Genomic DNA, 25,060 nt, shown 5'->3' with positions numbered 1-25,060 from the left:
TTCCGGCTCTAGACCTTGGGCAAGTTGCTTACCACTCTGTGCATCAGGATATGCCCATGTGCTGGAGTAAGAATGCCTTCTCTGTCTACCCTAGGGGCTTGCCACCAGGGCAGAATGAATCTATACATGGAAAAGAATTGTAGAAATTAGAAAATGTTGGATGTAGAGTCTTCACCTTTTCCTCCTTCTGCAAAAGTAAATGTTGCCCACACTTTAAGACTCAGCATGATTCTGGGGCACCTGGGTGGCTCAGTCCGTGAAGCATCTGCCTTCAGCTCAGGTCATGATCCTGGAGTCCCGGGATCGAGCCCCATGTCTGGCTCCCTGTTCAGCAGGTGTCTGCTTCTCCCTCTTCCTCGACTGCCCTGCTCATGCTCTCTTCTTGCTCTCTCTCTCAAATAAATAAATAAAATCTTTTTTAAAAAAGACTCAGCACGATTCCTACTTCTTCCATATGAAAGCTTCTTTGCCTGCTTTAGCCACTCTTTTACCCTTCTCTAAATTCATGCTGTACTGATATAAGCAATATCATACCAATCATTATTTATTCCCCTTTATAATTTCATGTGTGTTAAATTCATCTCCTTAGATTGCCAGTTTCTTTGAGGCCAGTGAGTGTCCAATGTCTTCAACTTGCTTTGCATTCCCTATTGCATGTAACAGCGTTAGGTCCCTGATAGGATAGATTCTCTGATTGAAATGGAATATTATTCTGATGTAGACATAGTCCCTACTTGCAAATGGTATGCACTCAAGTGGAAGTCATGATGAGGTTGAAGATGATTAGTACAATCACCATCAGTCTAAAATTTATATGGTAGAAAAGATGATTCAGGAATACTCTGTTTTCAGAAAAGAAGGCAGAATGAGAAGAATAGGGCATTTCAGTTGAACCACTACTATGTGTTTGGCACTACTGTAAACTCTCTACATGTATTAACCCACTTGAGACTCACAACAACCCTACTAGATAGGTATTGTTATTATCCCTCAGTTTACAAATGAGGAAATTAAGGCAAAGAGAGATTAAATAACTTGCCCCAAGTTCACCCAGCTAGTGAGTAAAGACTGGCTCCAGTCTGGGCTATTATCTACTATACCTACTATTATCCTAGGAAGAAAAGTGAAATACAAAACAATTTTCTGGGAGAGTGAGTTACTCATTATTTTTATATGATAGCCTTTTTGATTGTTGGAACAAGGAATTACAATAAGAAGGTAGAAATAAGGAGTAAAGGAGGATGTTAGCAAGGAAGAAAAAACAGTAATGATAGTTGTCAGGACACCTTGAGAGTATGTGACCTTGGGTGGGCAAGTCATTTGACTTCTTAGTAAGATTATTGCAGGTATAAAATGAGATAATTTATATCAAGTGCATAGAACAGTGCCTGGCACATTGTAAGCCCTCAATAAATGTATAGTTATTAGTTTATTATTATTATTTATTTGAGAGAGAGAAAGCAAGAGCATGAGCAGAGGGGGAGGGGCAGAGGTAGAAGCAGACTCCCTGCTGAGCAGGGAGACCAACATGGGGCTCAGTCCCAGGACTCTGAGATCATGACCTGAGCTGAAGGCAGATGCTGAACCAACTGAGCCACCCAGGTGCCCCTATTAGTTTTTAATTAATATTATCTATTACTGTTATTAACCACAGTAGATAGAGATAGCTTATCTTATTTTCAGGTCTGGGATCTTACACTACTTGCAAGCTAACAAATCAGCTTTATCATGATGCTGTCAGAAGACATGAGACTACAGATTCAGGGATAAAAGAGTTTTATTTACAGTAGAGCAAGCAACATGAGCATCTGCATATTTGTATTGGTTCCCTTTGCTCTCGATCCACACAGGGATGACATATGGGAGCCCAGTTAGATGCTGAGCACTCAGTTGGATTGCATCCTTGTAGAAGAACACTGAGCTTTGGGAATTCATAGCTTTTTTTTTTAAGAATTTTGTTAAGACTTTATTTACTTATTTGAGAGAGAAAGAGTGAGAGAGAGCACAAGCAGGGGGAGCGGCAGAGGGAGAGGGAGAAGCAGACTCCCCACTGAGCAAGAAGCCTGACCCGAGCCAAAGGCAGATGCTCAACCACCCAGGCGCACCTTTTAAAATATTTTTTAAGACTTATTTATTTATTTTAGAGAAAGAGAAAGAGAGAGAGCAGGGGGGCTGATGCAGGGCTCAATCTCATGACCCTGAGATCATGACCTGAGCCGAAATCAAAAGTCAGACACAACCAACCAAGCCAGCCAGGTGTCCCAATTCATAGCTTTTATAGTAAGCAGTAAGCATTCTGCTCTTTGTCCAGGAAGAGATGTTGCCTCATCTCTCAGAACTGGGTGCCGAAAACACAACTCTGAGAAACGGCCCAGGTAAAGAGCAGTCAGGGCTTTGTAGTATTGGCCTATCCAGTGAGAGCATGCAGGAACGCTCAAGGACTGTGACAGGTTGCTTCTTGCAATAATCATCATAATCACCATCATCCGCTTCATTATCATCATTAACTGCTATTACAAATCAGAGTGAAGGAAGATGACTTATTTCTTTCCCTGCTTATATCTGCGTGCATTACCATATCATACCTTCTCACTCTTGACCCTGAATTTGGTCTTTTGAGGGATCATGCAATGGCTCAAATAAAAAGGAGTCTGTTCATTCGAGAGATAAGCGATACCATAAGACAAAACAACATTAGAATAACTGGGATCCCAGAAGAAGAAGAAAGAGAGAGAGGGGCAGAAGGTATATTGGAGCAAATTATAGCAAAGAACTTCCCTAATTTGGGGAAGGAAACAGGCATCAAAATCCAGGAAGCACAGAGAACCTCTCTCAAAATCAATAAAAATAGGTCAACACCCTGACATCTAATAGTAAAACTTACGAGTCTCAGAGACAAAGAGAATATCCTGAAAGCAGCTCAGGAGAAGAGATCTGTAACCTACAATGGTAGAAACATTAGACTGGCAACAGACCTATCCACAGAGACCTGGCAGGCCAGAAAGGACTGGCATGATATCTTCAGAGCACTGAATGAGAAACATATGCAGCCAAGAATACTATATCCAGCTAGGCTGTCATTGAAAACAGAAAGAGAGATAAAAAGCTTCCAGGACAAACAAAAACTAAAGGAATTTGCAAACACAAAATCAGCACTACAAGAACTATTGAAAGGGGTCCTCTAAGCAAAGGGAGAGCCTAAAAGCAACATAGAGCAGAAAGGAACACAGACAACATACAGTAACAGTCAGCTTACAGGCAATACAATGGCACTAAATTTGTATCTTTCAATAGTTACCCTGAATGTAAATGGACTAAATGTCCCAATCAAAAGACACAGGCTATCAGATTGGATTAAAAAGCAAGACCCATCGATATGCCATCTGCAAGAGACTCATTTTAGACCCAAAGACACCCCCAGATTGAAAGTGAGGGGGTGAAAATCCATTTACCATGCTAAAGGACACCAAAAGAAAGCTGGAGTGGCAATCATTATATCAGACAAATTAGATTTTAAACCAAAGACTGTAATAAGAGATGAGGAAGGACACTATATCCTATCTAAAGGGTCTATCCAACAAGATCTAACAATTGTAAATATCTATGCCCCTAACATGGGAGCAGCCAATTATATAAGCCAATTAATAACAAAAGCAAAGAAACACATTGACAACAATACAATAATAGTGGGGGACTTTAACACCCCCCTCACTGAAATGGACAGATCATCTAAGCAAAAGATCAACAAGGAAATAAAGACTTTAAATGACACACTGGACCAAATGGACTTCACAGATATATTCAGAACATTCCATCCCAAAGCAACAGAATACACATTCTTCTCTAGTGCCCATGGAACTTTCTCCAGAATAGATCACATCCGAGGTTACAAATCGGGTCTCAACTGGTACCAAAAGATTGGGATCATTCCCTACATATTTTCAGACCACAATGCTTTGAAACTAGAACTCAATCACAAGAGGAAAGTCGGAAAGAACTCAAATACATGGAGGCTAAAGAGCATCCTACTAAAGAATGAATGGGTCAACCAGGAAATTAAAGAAGAATTTAAAAAATCATGGAAACTAATGAAAATGAAAACACAACTGTTCAAAATCTTTGGCATGCAGCAAAGGCCATCCTAAGAGGAAAGTATATAGCAATACAAGCCCTTCTCAAGAAACAAGAAAGGTCTCAAATACACAACCTAACCCAACCTAACCCTCCACCTAAAGGAGCTGGAGAAAGAACAGCAAATAAAGCCTAAACCCAGCAGGAGAAGAGAAATAATCAAGATCAGAGCAGAAATCAATGAAATAGAAACCAAAAGAATGGTAGAACAGATCAACGAAACTAGGAGCTGGTTCTTTGAAAGAATTAAGAAGATTGACAAACCCCTGGCCAGACTTATCAAAAAGAAAAGAGAAATGACCCAAATCGACAAAATCATGAATGAAAGAGGAGAGATCACAACCAACACCAAAGAAATACAAACAATTATAAGAACATATTATGAGCAACTCTATGCCAGCAAATTAGATAACCTGGAAGAAATGGGTGCATTCCTAGAGATGTATCAACGACCAAAACTGAAACAGGACGAAATAGAAAACCTGAACAGACCTATAACCACTAAGGAAATTGAAGCAGTCATCAAAAATCTCCCAACAAACAAAAGCCCAGGGTCAGATGGCTTCCCAGGGGAATTCTACCAAACATTTAAAGAATCAATATGTATTCTTCTGAAACTGTTCCAAAAAATAGAAATGGAAGGAAAACTTCCAAACTCATTTTATGAGGCCACCATTACCTTGATCCCCAAACCAGACAAAGACCCCATCAAAAAGGAGAATTACAGACCAATATCCTTGATGAATATGGATGCAAAAATTCTCACCAAAATACTAGCCAATAGGATCCAACAGTACATTAAAAGGATCATTCACCTCGACCAAGTGGGATTTATCCCTGGGCTGCAAGGTTGGTTCAACATCTGCAGATCAATCAGCGTGATACAATACATTAATAAAAGAAAGAACAAGAATCATATGATCCTCTCAATAGATGCAGAAAAAGCATTTGACAACGTACAGCATCCTTTCTTGATCAAAACTCTTCAGAGTATAGGGATGGAGGGTACATACCTCAATATCATAAAAGCCATCTATGAAAAACCTACAGCGAATATCATTCTCAATGGGGAAGAACCGAGAGCTTTCCCCCTAAGGTCAGGAACGAAGCAGGGATGTCCCCTATCACCACTGTGATTCAGCATAGTCTTAGAAGTCCTAGCCACAGCAATCAGACAACAAAAAGAAATCAAAGGCATCCAAATCGGCAAAGAAGTCAAACTCTCGCTCTTTGCAGATGATATGATACTTTATGTGGAAAACCCAAAAGACTCCACCCCAAAACTGCTAGAACTCATACAGGAATTCAGTAAAGTGGCAGGATATAAAATCAATGCACAGAAATCAGTGGCATTCCTATACACCAACAACAAGACAGAAGAGAGAGAAATTAAGGAGTCGATCCCATTTACAATTGCACCCAAAACCATAAGATACCTAGGAATAAATCTAACCAAAGAGGCAAAGGATCTGTACTCAGAAAACTATAAAATACTCATGAAAGAAACTGAGGAAGACACAAAGAAACGGAAAAACGTTCCATGCTCATGAACTGGAAGAACAAATATTGTGAAGATGTCAATGCTACCTAGAGCAATATACACATTCAGTGCAATTCCCATCAAAATACCATCCACTTTTTTTTTTAAAGATTTTATTTATTTATTTGAGAGAGAGAATGAGATAGAGAGAGCATGAGAAGGGGGAGGGTCAGAGGGAGAAGCAGACTCCCTGGTGAGCCGGGAGCCCAATGTGGGACTTGATCCCAGGACTCCAGTATCATGACCTGAGCCGAAGGCAGTCGCTTAACCAACTGAGCCACTCAGGTGCCCCCCATCCACTTTTTTCAAAGAAATGGAACAAATAATCCTAAAATTTGTATGGAACTAGAAAAGACCCCGAATAGCCAGAGGAATGTTGAAAAAGAAAAGCAAAGCTGGCGGCATCACAATTCCGGACTTCCAGCTCTATTACAAAGCTGTCATCATCAAGACAGTACGGTACTGGCACAAAAACAGACACATAGATCAGTGGAGCAGAATAGAGAGCGCAGAAATGGACCCTCAACTCTATGGTCAACTAATCTTTGACAAAGCAGGAAAGAATGTCCAATGGAAAAAAGTCTCTTCAACAAATGGTGTTGGGAAAAATGGACAGCCACATGCAGAAGAACGAAACTGGACCATTTCCTTACACCACACACAAAAATAGACTCAAAATGGTTGAAAAACCTACATGTGAGGCAGGAGTCCTTCAAAATCCTAAAGGAGAACACAGGCAGCAACCTCTTTGACCTTAGCCACAGAAACTTCTTCCTAGAAACATCGTCAAAGGCAAGGGAAGCAAGGGCAAAACTGAACTATTGGGACTTCATCAGGATAAAAAGCTTTTGCACAGCAAAAGAAACAGTCAACAAAACCAAAAGACAACCGACAGAATGGGAGAAGAAATTTGCAAATGACATATCAGATAAAGGGCTAGTATCCACAATCTATAAAGAACTTATCAAACTCAACACCCAAAGAATAAATAATCCAATCAAGAAATGGGCAGAAGACATGAACAGACATTTTTCCAAAGAAGACATCCAAATGGCAAACAGACACATGAAAAAGTAATCAACTTCGCTTGGCATCAGGGAAATCCAAATCAAAACCTCAATGAGATACCTCCTCACACCAGTCAGAATGGCTAAAATTAACAAGTCAGGAAACGACAGATGTTGGCATGTATGTGGCGAAAGGGGAACCCTCCTACACTGTCAGTGGGAATGCAAGCTGGTGCAGCCACTCTGGAAAACAGTATGGAGGTTCCTCAAAAAGTTGAAAATAGAGCTACCATACAACCCAGCAATTGCACTACTGGGTATTTACCCCAAAGATACAAATGTAGGGATCTGAAGGGGTACGTGCACCTTGATGTTTATAGCAGCAATGTCCACAATAGCCAAACTGTGGAAAAAGCCAAGATGTCCATTGACAGATGAATGGATAAAGAAGAGGTGGTATATATAATAGAATATTATACAGCCCTCAAGAGGAATGAGATCTTGCCATTTGAAACGACGTGGATAGAACTGGAGGGTGTTATGCTGAGAGATATAAGTCAATCAGAGAAAGACATGTATCATATGACCTCACTGATATGAGGAGTTCTTAATCTCAGGAAACAAACTGAGGGTTGCTGGAGTGGTGGGGGGTGGGAGGGATGGGGTGGCTGGGTGATAGACATTGGGGAGGGTATGTGCTCTGGTGAGCACTGTGAATTGTGCAAGACTGTTGAATCACAGATCTGTACCTCTGAAACAAATAATGCAGTATATGTTAAGAAAAAAAAAAAGAAGATAGCAGGAGGGGAAGAATGAAGGGGGGGAACTGGAGGGGGAGATGAACCATGAGAGACGATGGACTCTGAAAAACAAACTGAGGGTTCTAGAGGGGAGGGGGTAGGGGGATGGGTTAGCCTGGTGATGGGTATTAAAGAGGGCACGTTCTGCATGGAGCACTGGGTGTTATACGCAAACAATGAATCATGGAACACTACATCAAAAACTAATGATGTAATGTATGGTGATTAACATAACAATAAAAAATTTAAAGAGAAAAAAAAAGGAGTCTGTTCCTCTCTTAGCACTTCCAATTTCCTTTCCATGACTGCAGACTTAGGTTCCTCCCACTCTTGCTTCCTATTTTACTTCAACCTGAGATATCATGCAGGCTTTTACTTTCCTTTCGTCCCCTGCATTAAGGCTTTGGAAGGCAGCTATGCTCACCACTATACTACCAAAACCGGCTTAAGGCATTTTGGAAAAAGCATTAATTTTGTGCATCTGGAACAGGCATGTTATCTTCCAGCATAACAGCTCAGTCTGGAAACATTGCTTTCTCCACATGGATCTAAATTAAGTGTCACTCTCTAGGCAAGATGCGGCTTTCTCCAAAAGGAGCTTTGGGAAGTTACAATCGATGTATATTTCATTGAGCTACCTGGAACAGCCACCTGCATTCCAGTTGATATTAAATAAGCTTACAGTATCCACCAGAAATGCTTTTCTAAACCAGAATTTAAGAAGTATTAGTGGGGGGGGGGGTGTGCCTGGCTGGCTCAGTCAGTGGAGTGTGTGACTCTTGATCTCTGGGTTGTGAATTTGAGCCACATGTCGGGTTAGAGGTTACTTAAAAATAAAATCTTTTAAAAAAAAGTGTTAGTGGGAAAAGAACAACTTAGATGTTGTGCCTCACAGGTAACACAAACTAGATGGCTGGAAACAATGGGAATTCATTCACTCATACTCCAAAGCTTCTAGGGGAAGATTCTTCTTGGTCTCTTCCAGCTTCATGACTGTAATCTCTGCCTACACAGACGAGTTCTCCCTATGTATCTTTCTTCTCTTTTTGTAAAGACATCAGTCGTATTTGAATTTAAGGGTCTGCCCTACTCCAGTATGACCTCGTATTAACTAATTACATCTGCAATGATCTTATTGCTATATTAGGCCACATTCTGTGCTACTGGTAGTTAGGATTTCGACTTGTCCCTTTGGGGCAAACAATTCAAACCATAACATTGACTAATCTAATTCCTTTATTTTATAGATAATAAAACTGAGGCACAAGAAAGCTGTCAGGTACCCATGGTCATTGCTCTTCAGATTCTGTGTCTTTTTGGATTGGGGACCCTTCCCCATCTTCTCCTTTAAGAACTGCGGGGTCACAGGGCACCTGGCTGGCTCAGTCAATAGAACATGTGACTCTTGATCTTGGGGTTATGAGTTCAAAGCCCACGTAGGATGTAGAGCTTACTTAAAAGAAAAACAAAAACAAAACCAAAAACTGCAGGGTCCCTCACACGTTAACTCCGTGGACTTCTATCTAACGTATTCTCTGCATTGACCTTTAATATTTGATTCCCCACCTTCTTGAGTCCCATTCTGTTGATGCCACCCATGTTCCAAAGTGTGGGGCATGGGAAGCAGTCCTCGTGTTTTTGAATACTCCAGGGTGAAGCCACAGTAAACATTGGAGGGCCTTCGTGACTTTGCATCGGATAAACAAGTTAAAATGGGTCCCTTGGAGAACATGGAGGCTGGTAGGAAGTGAATGTAGACAGTATTCATATATGGGAGAGTTTATTATTAGAGATCTTCTTCGAATGGTAGGCAAATCATAACCATATAATTTTAAATGATACAAGATACAACATATCTGACAAAGTTTTGTTTTTCAGACTGTCACGGGGCAAGTATGAGCAAGTGAAACCTTTGTACCATTCTTATCTTACAGCCTCTTCCGGGCTGTGGGGATTTGCTCATGTTCCTCTGGGATTGTAAAATGCACAAGTGATTCAGAGCTTCTGTCACTGGATTAATGGTCAAGACGCTATAGACAGGCAAACTTTCCCTCAATTTTCTTGGGATTTTTTTTCTTTGCTTTATGTTGAAGGCATTTCATGTACCAATTAAGGGCTATTTATCTTCTCATCTTAATTCAACAGCAAAATACCTATAAAAGGCTATATTAGTTCATACCTATCCCTGAATGGACTTAATGGTATCATTTTATATTGTTGAAATGTGTTCAGCACCTGAAAACCTCTCTTGTTGCATTTATATTCTGAAAATATCACTACATGAAGGGAGGGGAAAAAAACCTAGGGTTGATAATTAGCTGAGTTGTAATGATTTAGAGAAAAAAATCATAGTGCTTTTAAGATCCAAAGGAACATTTTTTTTTTAATTTTATATTTTATTTTAAGTAGACTCCATGCCCAGCCAGCATGGAGCCAAACACAGGGCTTGAACTGATGACCCTGAAATCAAGACCCGAGCTGAGATCAAGATTTGGTTGCTTAACAGACTGAGCCATCCAGCCTCCCCCCACCTCTGCTGCCCAAGGGAACCTTTTAAAAAAAGTGGACTTCACAGCATTCGGTTTTGCTTTGAGAGTTCATCAAATTTCAAAACTGGTTATTTCCAAAAGGGGTAACTGGGTCATTTCTGCCTGTTGGAATAGAACTGGTAGAGTTGGTCCCCTGGCTCTACTATAACTCCCATCCATCATTTTGTGTTAAAAAGAAAAACAGAGTGTGTTTTTCCTTTAATACCCAGATTGAGCCTGTTATAAGCAGAAGCCAACCCCATTCAAAAGGGTACATTACTAATGCTGGTTGCCAGGGGCTAGGGGGAGGCAGGAAAAGGGCAGTTGCTATTTAATGAATGTATAGTTGCAGTTTTGCAAGATGAAAAAGTTCTGGAGATCTATTGCATACCAAGGTGAATATACTTAAGCACTATTAAACTGTACAGTTAAAAAGAGTTAAGATAGTAAATTTTGTCACGGGTTCTTTTACCACAGTTAAAAATAAAAATAATTAACTAAAAATATATATAGGCTTGGGGCACTTGGGTGGCTGAGTCAGTTGAGCATTCGACTCTTGATTTCAGCTCAAGTCATGATCTCAGGGTCCTAGGATTAAGCCCCACATGGGGCTCTGGAGCTCAGCAGGGAGTCTGCTTGAGATCTCTCTTTCCCTCTCTCTCTGCCCCTCCCTCGACTCACGAGAGTGTGCTATTTCTCTCTCTCTCAAATAAATAAGTCTTTAAAAAAATGCATAGGCTAATGTGATTGAATAGGAGCCCCAAAGTCTCAGGCACCAAAAGCCTCTTTCTAATTGCCTACTTTCTTATCTAACAACCCACCTACCCTCCGATTAGAGTTCCTTTTTCATGTAAAAACATTTTCTAGATAAAGTCACCATGTAAAGTGCATACAGAATTGTGGAGGGGGGATGGCCAGATAACTATTAACATGAATTAGCTTATTAAAGATATATAGGTGAGAAATTAGGACATACCGTTAGATAATATTTGTGGGTGAGGAGGAATCTAGAAAAGTGGGAAACATGAGATAACCTAAGAGTACAGACACAGGAAGAGTGAGTGAGGCCGTAGTCCCTGAGATAGGAGACAAGGTCATCAGTGTGAATGCTCAAAGAGCATAGGACCACACTCACCATGCAATTTACCTACTGTACAATCTAGGTAGATAGATAGAAAGTCCTGTATCAGGACTAAGAACGTGAATGCTGACTATATCAAGGACCAGGACAAAGGTCATGGACTGGAAAACAGAAGCCAAGTCTAGATGTTCCAGAAATCTAGATACATGAATGAGTAGTATCTGGTGAAGATCCCAGCAGTAGATGGTTCTGACAAAGTTGGAAGTCTAGACCCAGGTCAAGACACCAAAGGTCTGCAGAGCCAGACAATGGCCAAAATGAGATACTCAGAGAAGAGGGCAGGTTTAGGAAAGTATAACATTAGAATAGAGAGCAGTTCCAGAACCTCACCAGCTGGAATGGACTTGGAACTCAGGCAAAGGTATGATATGAGGGCTAGAAACCAGTTTAGAAGTTTGGGTGTCAAATATGAGAACATAGGCAAGAAGTCCTGGCAAAGGATAAAAGGGATGAATGAGGGCTTGATGCTGATCCACTTTGGAGATTAGGAACTTAATATCATTCCTGTTAAGGCAAGAACCAATGCTGGAAAACTTCTTCAAGGCCCTATAGATGAGAGTTGTTGTTTGGGTTTCCCTGGATGAGATATTGATGTACAGGCAAGACAAAGCATAGTTTTTGGCAGGAAGCTTCTGGCACTTTTGTGCAGAAAGAACTTGGAAAGGAAGGTGATTCTAAAAGCATAAGCTTTTAATTATTTAATTCCACTGATTCTTAGACCAAGATGCTGTTTACTTGGTGCTCTCAGTAAACATGTACCCCTCCTTTTTTTTGCTGTCCTTCCCCCATTTACTCAGCATTTCCCACCAGTGCCTAGATATTCCAAGACAAGAGTCCATATGCAGTCCTGTGTCTGTCTTGGGCATTCCATGAGAAATGTTTCTATAATTGCATTAATAACCTGATAATTGTTGTACATATCTTTTCTACTCAGTGTAGAGTGCTGTCAAAAATGTACAAGAGAGGGGCACCTGGGTTTCACAGTTGTTTAAGCATCTGACGCTTGGTCTCAGCTCAGGTCATGATCTCAGGGTCTTGAGATCCAGCCGCACGTTGGGCTCCACGCTGCTCCTACTGCTCATGCTGTCTCTCTTTCTCTAACAAATAAATTTTTTAAAAAATGTGCGAGTGCTTTAATAACAATTATTACTTCCTAGTAGTGTGTATTTAAATTTTATATTGAGCTTTAAAGATAGTAGGAGGCAATGAGATGACCTGCCTGCCTACGTCATTTAGATCCCTATTGCAGACACAGCTTCATCCCAGTCTCAGGGATCAATGATGTTGGCCAAAGAGATTTAAGGAGCTCTAGGCCTATAGCTCTGTGTCTCAGCAGTAAGCCAACTGTGGTGTTAGTCTGTATTGGCTCCCCTTCTGTGAGATGGGGGCTGGACAAGGTGTAGGACCAACGGGGTTACTTTGGTGGAACCAAAACACAGCACAATTTCTCTCTAGCTATAGGATGGTTTGAAAAGCCTGAGAGCACAGCCAGGCTTTCCAGGTGTCCTGGAGGGTGCCATGAACCAAAGGCAGGGCAGTATATATAGCTACAGAAGCAACATTCCAGTAAGTTCAAGAGTTGGGAATCAGACTAAAGTGAAAACAAAACAAAATAAATGCAAACAAACAATAACAACAAGCTATGAAGGAAAGGATAGTTGAGTCAGTGGATTCAAACATGAAAAAAAAAATCTTAGAGACGAAAGGAGTGCAAAGGCTTCCCACTTTTTTAGACCCAGTCACAGCACAGGCTTAAGTGGGTTGGTATATAAGGTTTAAGTAACGTGGCTCGAGTAGAAGGAAGAGTCTGATCATTAGATTCTCACCTTGTTTCTCTTAACTTGGTCTTGATCTTGTTCCCTTATTTCTACATACCTCATTTAGTCATCTCAGAATCCTAACTCCTCTAGACCTGTGGTCCTGTCATCTCTGTCTCTGTGTCATCTCTGGTTGGACTTCAATCACCTCTGTTTCCTGATAATCATATTCATCCTGGTGTTTTGGTTATAGCCAAATGCTTCTATCAGTGAGCTCTTCCAGCCTACCTGGGCACACATCTATAGTGTCCCTCCTAGTGAGATTCCTCTGATGCCAGTAACCTGTTTACCTAGGGCCTGCTGTTAGACTTGGCTTTTACACTGGTCCAGATGTCCTCTTATTGCACAATAAATGCGTATTGAATTTAACTTCCTGGAAACTTCCCAGATTACCTGCCATGCTCCCATGGGTCTGGCCCTCCCTGGTGAGGTTCTGAGGTTGCCAGGTGTTTGGTCTTGACAAAGATGGTCTTGCTTTTGAGCTTGTGGTCTGGTAAAAAATATCAGACATAGGACTATCCCCTTTTTCCAGTTAAATAAATTGTATCATTATGTTACAGCAGAAATTGTATACACATAAGCAACGAAATCTAATACAAGGTAGAAATTGTTAACAGTGCAAGTTATATACATCATGTCTTCTCAAAATTAGGGCCTTGGAGATTTGTTCACTGTATCCAGTATTTTTGCAGATACCATTTGGCAACCCTATCTAGGTTATTCTTCCTCCTACCACAACTTACAGTGTGAGATAATATAGAGGAGAAACATTACTCAGCTTGTACTTAGAAAATATGTTTAATGTTAAGAACACCATCAACATCAACAAAGATGTATCAAGTACCCGCTTTAATGATTCAAGCACCCCTTTAAAGTAACTGCAGTGATTGCTGACATCTCTACTTTCTAAAGGGAGGAAAAAAGACTATCTGTAGCTTCATTAGATGGCTTTCTTTAGAGATATAGATAGATGATGATAGATAAATAGATGATAGATAGATAGATAGATAGATATCAAAATAAGCACAGACTGGGACACCTGGCTGGCTTAGTTGGTGGAGCATGCAACTCTTGATCTCAAGGTTGTGAGTTCAAGTTTCATGTTGAGTGTGGAGCCTACTTAAAAATAAAATCTTTCAAAAAAAATAAGCACCGACATGGTTACCAAAAGAAAATAGGAGACTTCTGCTTCTTGGAAGATAGAATAGATGTACTTTTCCCAATTTCTCTTGCTAAACACAACGAAACTCCCTGGATCTTACGTATAAATCAAACATCAGAAGACTCTGTAAGGTCCAGAGAAGAAAACAGGCCAGATGGGGACTTTAGTCTCCAAGGGATGATGCAGTGGTGATTTTCCTCGATATTCCTTTTGCCTCATACATTCTAGCCTTGGGCTGAAGAAGTTGGCAACCCAGAAACACCAAATGAAATAGAAAAAAAATGTCCAAGCAGTGAAGTCTGCTCTCTTTAGCCAAAGGACCAGGAAAGGGGCAGTCCAGAAAGACAGAAAACTTGTAGACAATACCACTCTATTCCAGCCAAACATCACAGAAAAAAACTGTGACCCTCATCCCCAGTCATTCCAGCAAAGGTTGACGAGTAGATATAGACTTACCTCCTCAGCAGGTTGTAATGAGGTACCTCAACGTCCCAGCCTAGGTGTTGTTAGAGAAGGCCAAGTAGGAAGTCCAGACTTGCATCATAGCTGGTCAGTAATGGTCCCTCCTCCAATCCCCATGTATCAGTGGAAACTATTGTGGGAGCCAGAACTTCCACCCTTATGGCAGTGAAAAGGAGCTCCCCCCTCAAGTGTCAACAGAAGCCAAATGGAGAAACTGGACTTCTTCCACCTGAAAGTAATGAAGGAGCCCTACCCCTTGCTCCTCTAGATGGATGTCAGAGAAAACCAGCAAGAACAGAAGGTCTAAAGAAGGTGTAGGGGCACCTGGCTGGCTCAGTTAGTGGAGTGTATGGCTCTTAATCTCGGGGTCATGAGTTCAAGTCCCAGGTCGAGTGCAGAGATCACTTAAAAAACAAAATCTTAAAAAGTAAGAATGGCTAATGAATGTTCTCTAAATAGAAAGGTAATGATAAAAGAAGGAATTTTAGAATATCAGAAAGGAAGAACACAGTAAGACAAATAATATGGGTAAATAAAATAGACTTTATTTTTCCTCTTGAGTTTTCTGAATTATACTTAATAGTTAAAACAAATTATTAAATTGTCTGATGTAATTCTAAATGTATATAGAGGAAGTCTTTAAGACAATTATATTATATCGAGGTGCCTGGGTGGCTCAGATGGTTAAGCGTCTGCCTTCGGCTGAGGTCATGATCCCAGGGTCCCAGGATTAAGCCCCGCATCGGGCTCCCTGCTTGGTGGGGAGCCTGCTTCTCCCTCTCCCTCTGCTGTTCCCCTTGCTTGTGCTCTCTCTCTCTCTCTGACAAATAAATAAATAAAATCTTTAGGAAAAAAAGACAATTATATTATAAATGGGGGAAGATAAACATAAAAGGAGGTAAAGTTTCTATACTACACTCAGACTGGTAAAATAACAACCCTAGTAGACCGTGATAAGTTATGTATAGGTAATGTAAGACCTAGACCAACTGCCAAAATGTATATACAAAGATATACACCACAAAAGACTACAGATAATCAAAATGGAATTCTGATAAATGTTCAAGTAATCTACAAGAAGACAGGGAAAGAAGCTAGAAAGATGAAAAACAAAGAAAACAAACAAAACAAGCAAAATAAAATGGCATACTTAAGCCTTACTGTATCAATAATTAAATGTAAATTTAATTTACTGGTCTGAATACACCAGTTAAGGCACAGATAGGCAGAGTGGATGTAAAATATGACAATATGCTATCTAAAGAAACTTACCTCAAATATTATGATATGGGCAGGTTGAAAGTAAAAGGATGGAAAAAATTATACTATGCAAACATCATTCAACAGAAAGTAAGGATTACTGTATTAATATGAGAATAAGTAGACTTTATTTTTTAAGATTTTATTTTTTTAAGATTTTACTTATTTATTTGAGATGGAGAGAGAGAGAGCATGAGTGGAGTGGGGGAAGAGGGGCAGGAAGAGAGGGAGTAGCAGGCTCTCCACTGAGCAGGGACCCTGATGTGGGATGCAATCCTAGGACCCCAGGATCATGACCTGAGCCAAAGACAGATGCTCAACCAACCGAGTCACCCAGGCGCCCCTTAATATTTTATTTTTATGTAATCTCTACACCCAATGTTGGGCCAAATTTACAATCCAGAGATCAAGAGTCACATGCTCTACTGACTGAGCCAGCCAGGCACCCCAGATAAAGCAGACTTCAGAGCAAAGAAAATGATCAGAGATACAGAGGAATATTATATAATGCTAATAGGGTCAACCACCAAGAAGAATAACAATCCTAAATGTGCACACGCTAAAGATAGTTCCAAACTATGTGAAGCAAACGCTGAAAGAACTTAAAGGAGAAATAAACAAAGACACAATTATAGTTGGAGACTTCGGCACCTCTACCTCAACATTTGATAGAACTACTAGACAGAAAATCAGCAAGCAAATAGAAGATTTCAACACCACGATCCATCAGGATCTAGTTGACACTTATAGAACATTCCACACAAGAACGGCAGAATACACATCCTTTTCAAGCACCCACAGAACACATAACAAGAAGTACAAGATAGAGTATATCTTGAGCCATAAAACAAACATCAACAAATCTAAAAATACAGCATATGAAATATAGTCAATAATACTGTAATAATTTTGTATGGTAACAGATGGTAACTACACTTGTGGGGAGCATTTTGTAATAATATAGAATTGTCAAATCACTATGTTGCACACCTGAAACTAATATAGTGTTGTATGTCAACTATAATTTAATTTTAAAAAATTGAAATCATATAAAAAGTGTTCTCTAATCACAGTGAAACAAAATAGAAATCAAAGTGGGAAAATTTTCAAACACTTGGAAACAAAACACACCTCTAAACAATCTATTAGTAAAAAAGCAAGTCTCAAAGGAAATTTTAAAATACATAAAACTGATTAAAAATGAAAATAAAACATATCAAAATCTGTAGAACATAGGCTAAGCAGTCCTGAGACAGTTATTTATAGCACTAAATGCTTACCTTTGAAAAGAGGCAGTCTCAAACCAAGAATATGAGCTCCCACTTTAAGAATCTAGAAAAATAAAAGCAAAATAAGCACTAAGCAGTCAGAAAGAAGAAAATAATAAAGTTAAGAGCGAAAATCAGTGAGATTAAAAACAGAAAAACAAACGAGAAAAATCAATAAAACAAAGACCTGGTTCTTTGAAAAGATCAATAAAACTGACAAAATTCTAGGAAGACTGACAAAGCAAAAAGAGAGAATACAAAAATTACCAGTATCAGGAATCAAACAGGATATTACCACAGACTTTGCAGACATCAAGGGATAATAAGGGAGTACTACAAAAAATTCTACACACATAAATTTGGCAACTTAGATGAAATGAGCAATCCTTCAAAAAAACACAATATACTCATACATATTAGAAATGAAGAAATAGGGGCACCTGGGTGGCTCAGTAAGTTAAGCATCCAACTCTTGGTTTCAGCTCAGGTCATGATCTCAAGGTCATGAGATCAAGCCCCATGTTGGGCTCTGTGCTCAGTGAGGAGTCCGCCTGGGATTCTTTACCCCTCCTCCCTCCCCCTCTGCTCCTCTCCCTGCTCACACACTCTCTCTCTAAGATAAATAAATAAATAAAATTTAAAAAAAGAAATGAAGAGATACAATTGCTAATATATGTAGATGGCATGGCTGTCTATGTAGAAAATCCCAAAGAATCTACAAAATCTCCTAAAAGTAATAAATGAGTTCAGCAAGTTCACAGCATACAAGATGAACATCCAAAACTCAATTGTATTTGACATACTAGCAATGAACACATGGACACCAAAATTAAAAATACAGTACCATTTATAATTGCTCATGAAGAAAAGAAAACTTAAGTGTGACTCTAATATAATATGTACAGGACATATATGCTAAAATTTACACAATGCCGATAAAAGAAAAATTTTTTAAAGATTTATTTATTTGAGAGAGAGTGTGAATGGGGGAGGGGCAGAGGGACAGGAAGAGAATCCTCAAGCAGACTCCCTTCTGAGCACGGAGACCAGTGCAGGGCTCAGTCCCAGGACCCTGAGATCATGACCTGAGCCAAAATCAACAGTCGGCTGCTCAACTGACTGAGGCAGGTGCTCCAAAAGAATTTTTTAAAAAATTTAAATAAATGAAGAGACATACTGTATTCCTAGACTGGAAGACTCAAAACTGTAAAGATACCAGTTCTCCCTGAATTGATATACAGGTTTAATGAAATGCTTATCAAAATCCCAGGAAGAGTTGTTTTTAGATACAGATAAGATTAATCTAAAAATTAATCTAAAATTTATATGAAAAGGCAAAGGAACTAGAATAGGTAAAACCATTTTGAAAGCCAAGAATAAAATGGGAGGAATCGGTCTATTAAAATTTCAAGACTTACTGTATTAGTTTCCTATTGCTGCTGGAACAAATTACCATACTTCAGTGGTTTTAAACAACACAAATTTATTATTATTATTTTAGATGATTTTGTTTTTAAGTAATTTCTACACCCGACATGGGGCTCAAACTCACAACCCTGAGGTCAAGAGTCACGTGCTTCACCAACTGAGCCAGCGAAGCAACCCACAAATTTATTATTTTATAGTTCTCAAGGTCAGAAGTCATAAATCAGTCTCACGTGGCTCAAGTCAATGTGTCAGAAGAGCTATGTTCCTTTAGGGGGCTCTAGGAAAAATCCATTGCCTTGCCTTTTCCGGCATCTAGAGGCCACTTACATTCATTGGCTTGTGGCTTCTTCCTCCCAATGACCATTTATTCTCATCTCTGCCTCCATCATCAAATCTCCTCACTCTGTGACTCTCCTGCCTCCTTTGTAATTATATTGAGCCCACCTGGATAATCTACCCATCTCAAGATCTTTAATTTAGTCACATCTGCAAAGTCCTTTTACCATGCAAGATAACATGGTACAGGTTAGGATGTGGACATCTGTGAGGGGCCATTATTCAGCCTACCAGATGACAGTAATAAAGACTGTATGGTATTTGCAGAAGGATAGACACATAAATCATCGGAACAGAACAGAGAAACCAAAAATATGCCCAAATGATTTTCAACAAAAGTGCAAAAGCAATTCAATGGAGGAAAGATGGCCTTTTCAATAAATGGTGCTGGAGCAACGGAACATCCAAAAAAAAAAAAAAAAATGAACTTCAACCTAAATCTCACACCTTATACAAAAGTTAACTCAAAAAGTATCATAGACTTAAATTTAAAGTGTAAGCATAGGGGAAAAAAAAACAGGAAAACAAATCTTTGTGATCTAGGGCTAGGCAAAGAGTTCTTAGATTTGACAACAAAAGCATGATCCATGGAGAGAAAAAATGTTAAGTTGGGCCTCATCAAAACAAAACATTTGCTCTGCAAAAGACCCTGTGAAGAGGATGAAAAACCAGTTACAGAGTAGGAGAAAATATCCGCAAACCACATATCTGACAAGGCCCTAGTATCTCGGATATACAAACAACTCTCAAAACTCAACTGTATGGAAACAATCCAAATCAAAATGGGCAAAAGTCATGAACAGACATGTCACCAAAGAGGATATACAGATGATAAATTGCACATGAAAAGATATTTAACATCTGGGCGCCTGGGTGGCTCAGATGGTTAAGCGTCTGCCTTTGGCTCAGGTCATGATCCCAGGGTCCTGGAATCGAGCCCCGCATCAGGCTCCTTGCTCGGCAGGGAGTCTGCTTCTTCCTTTGCCTGCCGCTCCCCTCCTGCTTGTTCTCCCTCTCTCTCTTTCTTTCTCTTACAAATAAATAATTAAAATCTCTTAAAAAAAAACGAAAAAAGAAAAGATGTTTAACATCATTAGGCATTAAAGAAGTGCAAATAAAAATCAAAATAAGATACCACTACGCACCTATCAGAACAGTTAAAATAAAAAAAAAATAATGGCAGCATCAAATGCTGGTAAGGAAGTAGAAAAACTGGATCACTCATACATTGCTGGCGAGAACATCAAATGGTAAAACCACTCTGGAAAACAGTTTGGCAGTTTCTTATAAAACTATGTAACTACCACATGACCCAGTGATTGCACTACTAGGCATTTATTCCAGATAAACAAAGACTTACATTCACACAAAAATGTGTAAATGAATGCTTATGGCAGCCTTACTTATAATAAGTAAGTCAGAAGGGGAAACAATGAAGGTGCCCTTCAGTAGGGGAATTGTTAAACAATTTGTGGGACATGCCCATCATGGGACACTACTTTGGAATAACAGGGAAGAAACTATAAACACCTACAAAAACCCAGAAAATCTGTAGAGAATTATGCTGAATGACAAAAACTAATCCCAAAGGTTACATACTGTATGATTTAATTTATATATCATTCTTGAAATGATAAAAATTGTAGAAATGCATGGGGTGCCTGGGTGTCTCGGTTAAGTGTCCGACTCTTGATTTTGGCTTAGGTCATGATCTCAGGGTCATGAGATCGAGCCCTGCGTTGCGCTCTGTGCTGCGTCCAGCTCCGTGCTGAACATGGTGACTGCTTAAGATTCCCTCTCTCCCTCTCCCTCTGCTCCTCCCCCGACCTCTAAAAAAAAAAAAATAATGTAGAAATGGAGAACAGTTTAGTAGTTGCCAGAGGTTAAGGAGTGGGTTAGAGACAGGAAGAAAGTGAATATAGCAATAAAATGGCAACATGAGGGTAACAGAGATGTATCAGTGTTGATATCCTTGTTGTGATAGTGTGCTATATAGTTTTGCAAGATGTTACCATGGGGGGAAATTGGGTAAAGGGTGCAAGAGATCTTTCTGTATTATTTCTTAGAATTGCATGTAAGTTTAAAATTCTCTCAACATTAAAAGTTTCATTTAAAACAATAAATGAAAGTAAGAGATTCGAACCCAAGGGTAAAATAGGAATCTCTGAGTCTGTACTGATATACACAAACAAATCTAAAAAATAAAATAGTACTCAAAGACTTAAAGTGAAAAGTAATCTCTTTCCCTTCCTCATCCTCCAGTCACTGTTCTCAGGGACAACCCCCTCTCAATATGTTTAACTGGGATCTTCTAACATTTACCTACACATTTCTATATGTAATCTGTAAGCTTATACTGCTATTTCTTTTCTTTTAATGTCAATAAATTTTTATTTAAGGAATTTCACATGTGACTCCTTCCACTGCCTATCATCACCATAGCACCTCTAAAGTCAGAATCGTAATCTTCAAAATAGCCCTTTTAAAAAGAACTTTTGTTCAATCCACAATTGTCACTGTCAATCAGTCCAAAGTTCTTTAGGATGGGCTTCTTTGATCTCCCCTTGAATATGGACATAACTTCAAAAATTCCCCACCTGTAATCTCTGGGATCCTACTTCTTTACTTTAGGGCCCTAGAAGTCAAACTGTGGGAAGGACATTGATTGCTATTTTGGCAAATGATCTAAAATTATTATTCCTCAATTGTTTCTAATATTGCAACGTCTTGTCACTTCCACCCTACTCCAGGAGCCTAGCAGAAAATGTTCCAGGTCTCATTGTCACCATTGCAATAAACTTGCTGTGAGGGAAGCATAACCTGTGTCTCAGTGCTAATTCTTATCCATTTTTTGCATTATCTGTTGTTTTCCTATTTTGGTACGTGAGCATATCTCCCACCCACCCAACTCATTTTTATTAAATCAGTGATCAGTATTAATATTTTGATGATGATATAAATATCTTTCATTGTCGAAGCAAATAGTTTCTATGATTATGTTTCCCTTCTTGACCCTTTTGTTCTTCCAAGAGTTCCTAGAGTTTTTCTGCTTTTCATTTCCTTAGGTTCTCTATACCTACCAAAATGCTTCATCAGATCAGTCCCATGTCTGCCAAAATTTTTTTCTGATCCCTTATGTGTATCAGATAATATAACAATTCCATTTCTTTTGTTGCAAACTTCCTTCTTGGAGCTGCCTTTCTCCTCATTTGCCTGCTCTAAACTGAACTGATTGATCCCTAGGCCTGCTGACAGGTGGCATTTCATGACTTTCCTTCAATCCCTTACAGTGTTGGCTCCATTGTTTACTGGACCCCCTGTCTTCTTGTCTTACTACCTCATTTTGCTGGAAAAAAATTCTCTGGTAGCCTCAGATCAGAGGGTGAATGGGAGGCAATAGTTTTAAGTCCTTTTATGTCCTTACATCGCTGAAAGACACTTAAGTCTAACCTCCCTGGGTGTAGAATTATAAGATGAAAATCATTTTCTCTCAGAGATTTGAAGGAATTGCTGCATTGTCTCCAGCCTTCAAGTATCGAGGTCATAAAGTTCAAGGTTGCCCTGCTTCTTGTTCTTTGTGTGAAAAAATGTGTAATAGATTCAGAGGCATAAATTGTAGCAATTTTAATGCACAAAGGAATAAATATGAATAAGTTTGTGCAAATAAATATGAAGACAGATGAATGGTCTCTTTTACAGAAAAAAAAATGTCAGAATAAACCTAAGAGTAAATAGTGAAATAAACCGAAACCTACTAAATCATTTGAATCACAACTAAAATGCTCCCCACCAAATGTACTACAGCCCCCAAATATTTTAGGGGTGGATTTTACCATAACTGTTTAAGATGGAAACATTGCAAAACTCATCTTATGAACCTATTATAGTCTTGATACCCAAACCAAGAAAGAACACTACAAGAAAAATTATAGACCAAACACCCAAATATAAATGTCAAAATCCAAAACAGAATTTTGGCAAGTCTATTTCAGCAGAGTTAGTAACAGAAACTCATGAGCCAGTAGGGTTCATTCCAAAAATGTAAGGATGTTTTAATACTAAAAAAAATCTAGCAGCTTAATTACCACATTAACAGATAAAGAAGGAACGCATAATCATTTCAGTACATACAGAAGAAATATTTAATAAAATTCAATGCCTATAAAAAAAACCCTTTTTTGGCAAACTAGGAATAGAAATGAACCTTTATTTAACATGATACAGGATATAAATTCAAAACCTAAAGAAAATAGTATACTTAATGGTGAAACTTTAGAGGTCTTCTCATTAAAATAAAAAACAAGGAGCACCTGGTTGGCTCCATTGGTGGGGCATGCGACTCTTGATCTTGGGGTTGGAAGTTCGAGCCCCATGTTGGGTGTAGAGATTATTTAAAAACAAAATCTTGGGGCACCTGTGTGGCTCAGTGTCTGACTCTAGATTTCGGCCCAGGTCCTGATTTCAGGGTGGTGAGATCCAGCCCAGCATAGGGCTCCATACTCGGCGTGGAGTCTGCTTGAGATTCTCTCCCTCTCCCTCTCTCTCCCTCTGCCCCTCCCCCCTCACACACTCGCTCTCTCTTTCAAATAAATTAATCTTTTTAAAAAATCTTTAAAAAAAAAACAAAGCAAGTATACCCACTAGGATTGCTTCTATTCCACATGGTGTTGGAAGTTAAGGTGACTACAATTAAGACAAACAGGGGCACTTGGTTGATTCAGTCAGTGGAACATGTGACTCTTGATCTTGGGGTTGTACGTTTCAGCCCCACCTTAGTGTAGAGATTACTTAAAAATAAAATCTTTAAAAAAAGACAAGCAAAGAGGTAAAACACATGAATTAGAAGGGTTGATACCCTGTTATTAGGAGATAATACAATTAGCCACATAGACAATCTAAGACACCTATAGACAAACAAAAGAGAGTTTGACAAATGCCAGATATAAACATACCAAAATTAGAAATGAAACAGCAATGAATTAGAAATTATAGAAAGAAAATATATGTAGGATCTTTATGGAGAAAATGACAAAACACAAGTAAAGTAAATAAAGGAAGACTTAAACAAATGGGAGAATATACTGTATCTATGGAAGAAAAGGCTTAATATTATAAAGATGTCAATTTCCCACAAAATGAGTCAATAAATTCAGTGCAGTTATAATACTAATTCCAACGTGGGATGATAAAAGAGCCTGAAATAATCTTAACTTGTACAATACACACAATTTTTCTTTTATTTTTATTTTAATTCCAGTATATATTTAATTTAATTCATGTACATTAATTTTAGGTGTACAATATAGTGATTCCACAATTCTATACATGACTCAGTGCTCATCGCGATAAGTGTACTCTTAACCCCCTTCACCTATTTCACCCATCCCCCCCACCCACCTCCTCTCTGGCAACCATCAGGTTGTAAAGCAAACTTTAGATGGATTAAAGACCTATGTATGAAAACCAAAACTTTGGGGGACCTGGGTGGCTCGGTCAGTTAAGCGTTTGCCTTTGGCTCAGGTCATGATCCTAGTGTCCTGGAATAGAGCCCCACACATCAGGGTCAGACTCCTTGCTCAGCGGAGAGTCTGCTTCTTCCCCCCCACCCCTCCCCCACTCTCCCTCTGCCCATCCTCCCCCCTACTTGTGCTCTCTCTATGAAGCTCTCTCTCTCTCAAATAAATAAAATCCTTTAAACAAAGCAAAACTTTGAAACTTAGTAAACTCTAAAGGAAGATACCTTTATGATCTCAAGGTAAGGAAGGATTTCTTAAACCAAACACAAAAAGCCCAAACCAAAAAGAAATTTTTGATACATTTTAATTAATTATATTTTAAAATGTATAAAACAAAATACATCAGAATACAGACAGACAATTCACAGACTGACAGACAATTCACTGCGCAGCAACGCATATAACTAAGAAAGGATTAGTTTCCAGAATGTATAATAAGTATAAAATAAATAAGTAAATAAGTAAAAAAGAAAACCCCAAGTTGGGGTGGAGGAAAGACACATAAAGAGGTGATTCACAGAAGTGGAAAACCTAAATAGACAATAAGCATGTGAAAAGATGCTCATCTGCATTAGTCACCAAGGAAATGAAAATTAAAGCAACAAGATACCATTTCACACAGATCAGATAGGCTAAAAAATTTTAAAACCCACAGTACCAAGTG

The 25,060-nt window shown here is 39.1% G+C and overlaps 1 long non-coding RNA gene across 1 annotated transcript in view; it reads right to left on the bottom strand.

The window, feature by feature from the left end:
• Positions 1 to 25,060, bottom strand: part of LOC113930298 — a 103,576-nt gene that overhangs the window by 39,114 nt on the left and 39,402 nt on the right. Inside the window, exon 2 of the long non-coding RNA XR_003522510.1 lies at positions 17,129 to 17,180. This is a non-coding gene — a long non-coding RNA (uncharacterized LOC113930298). The remainder of the gene's footprint in view (positions 1 to 17,128; positions 17,181 to 25,060) is intronic.

Source organism: Zalophus californianus, chromosome X (genome assembly GCF_009762305.2).
Source record: "Zalophus californianus isolate mZalCal1 chromosome X, mZalCal1.pri.v2, whole genome shotgun sequence".
Taxonomy (NCBI): Eukaryota; Metazoa; Chordata; class Mammalia; order Carnivora; family Otariidae; genus Zalophus; species Zalophus californianus.
Note: the sequence above shows the minus strand (reverse complement) of the source record. Positions and strands in the feature narration are given on the sequence as shown.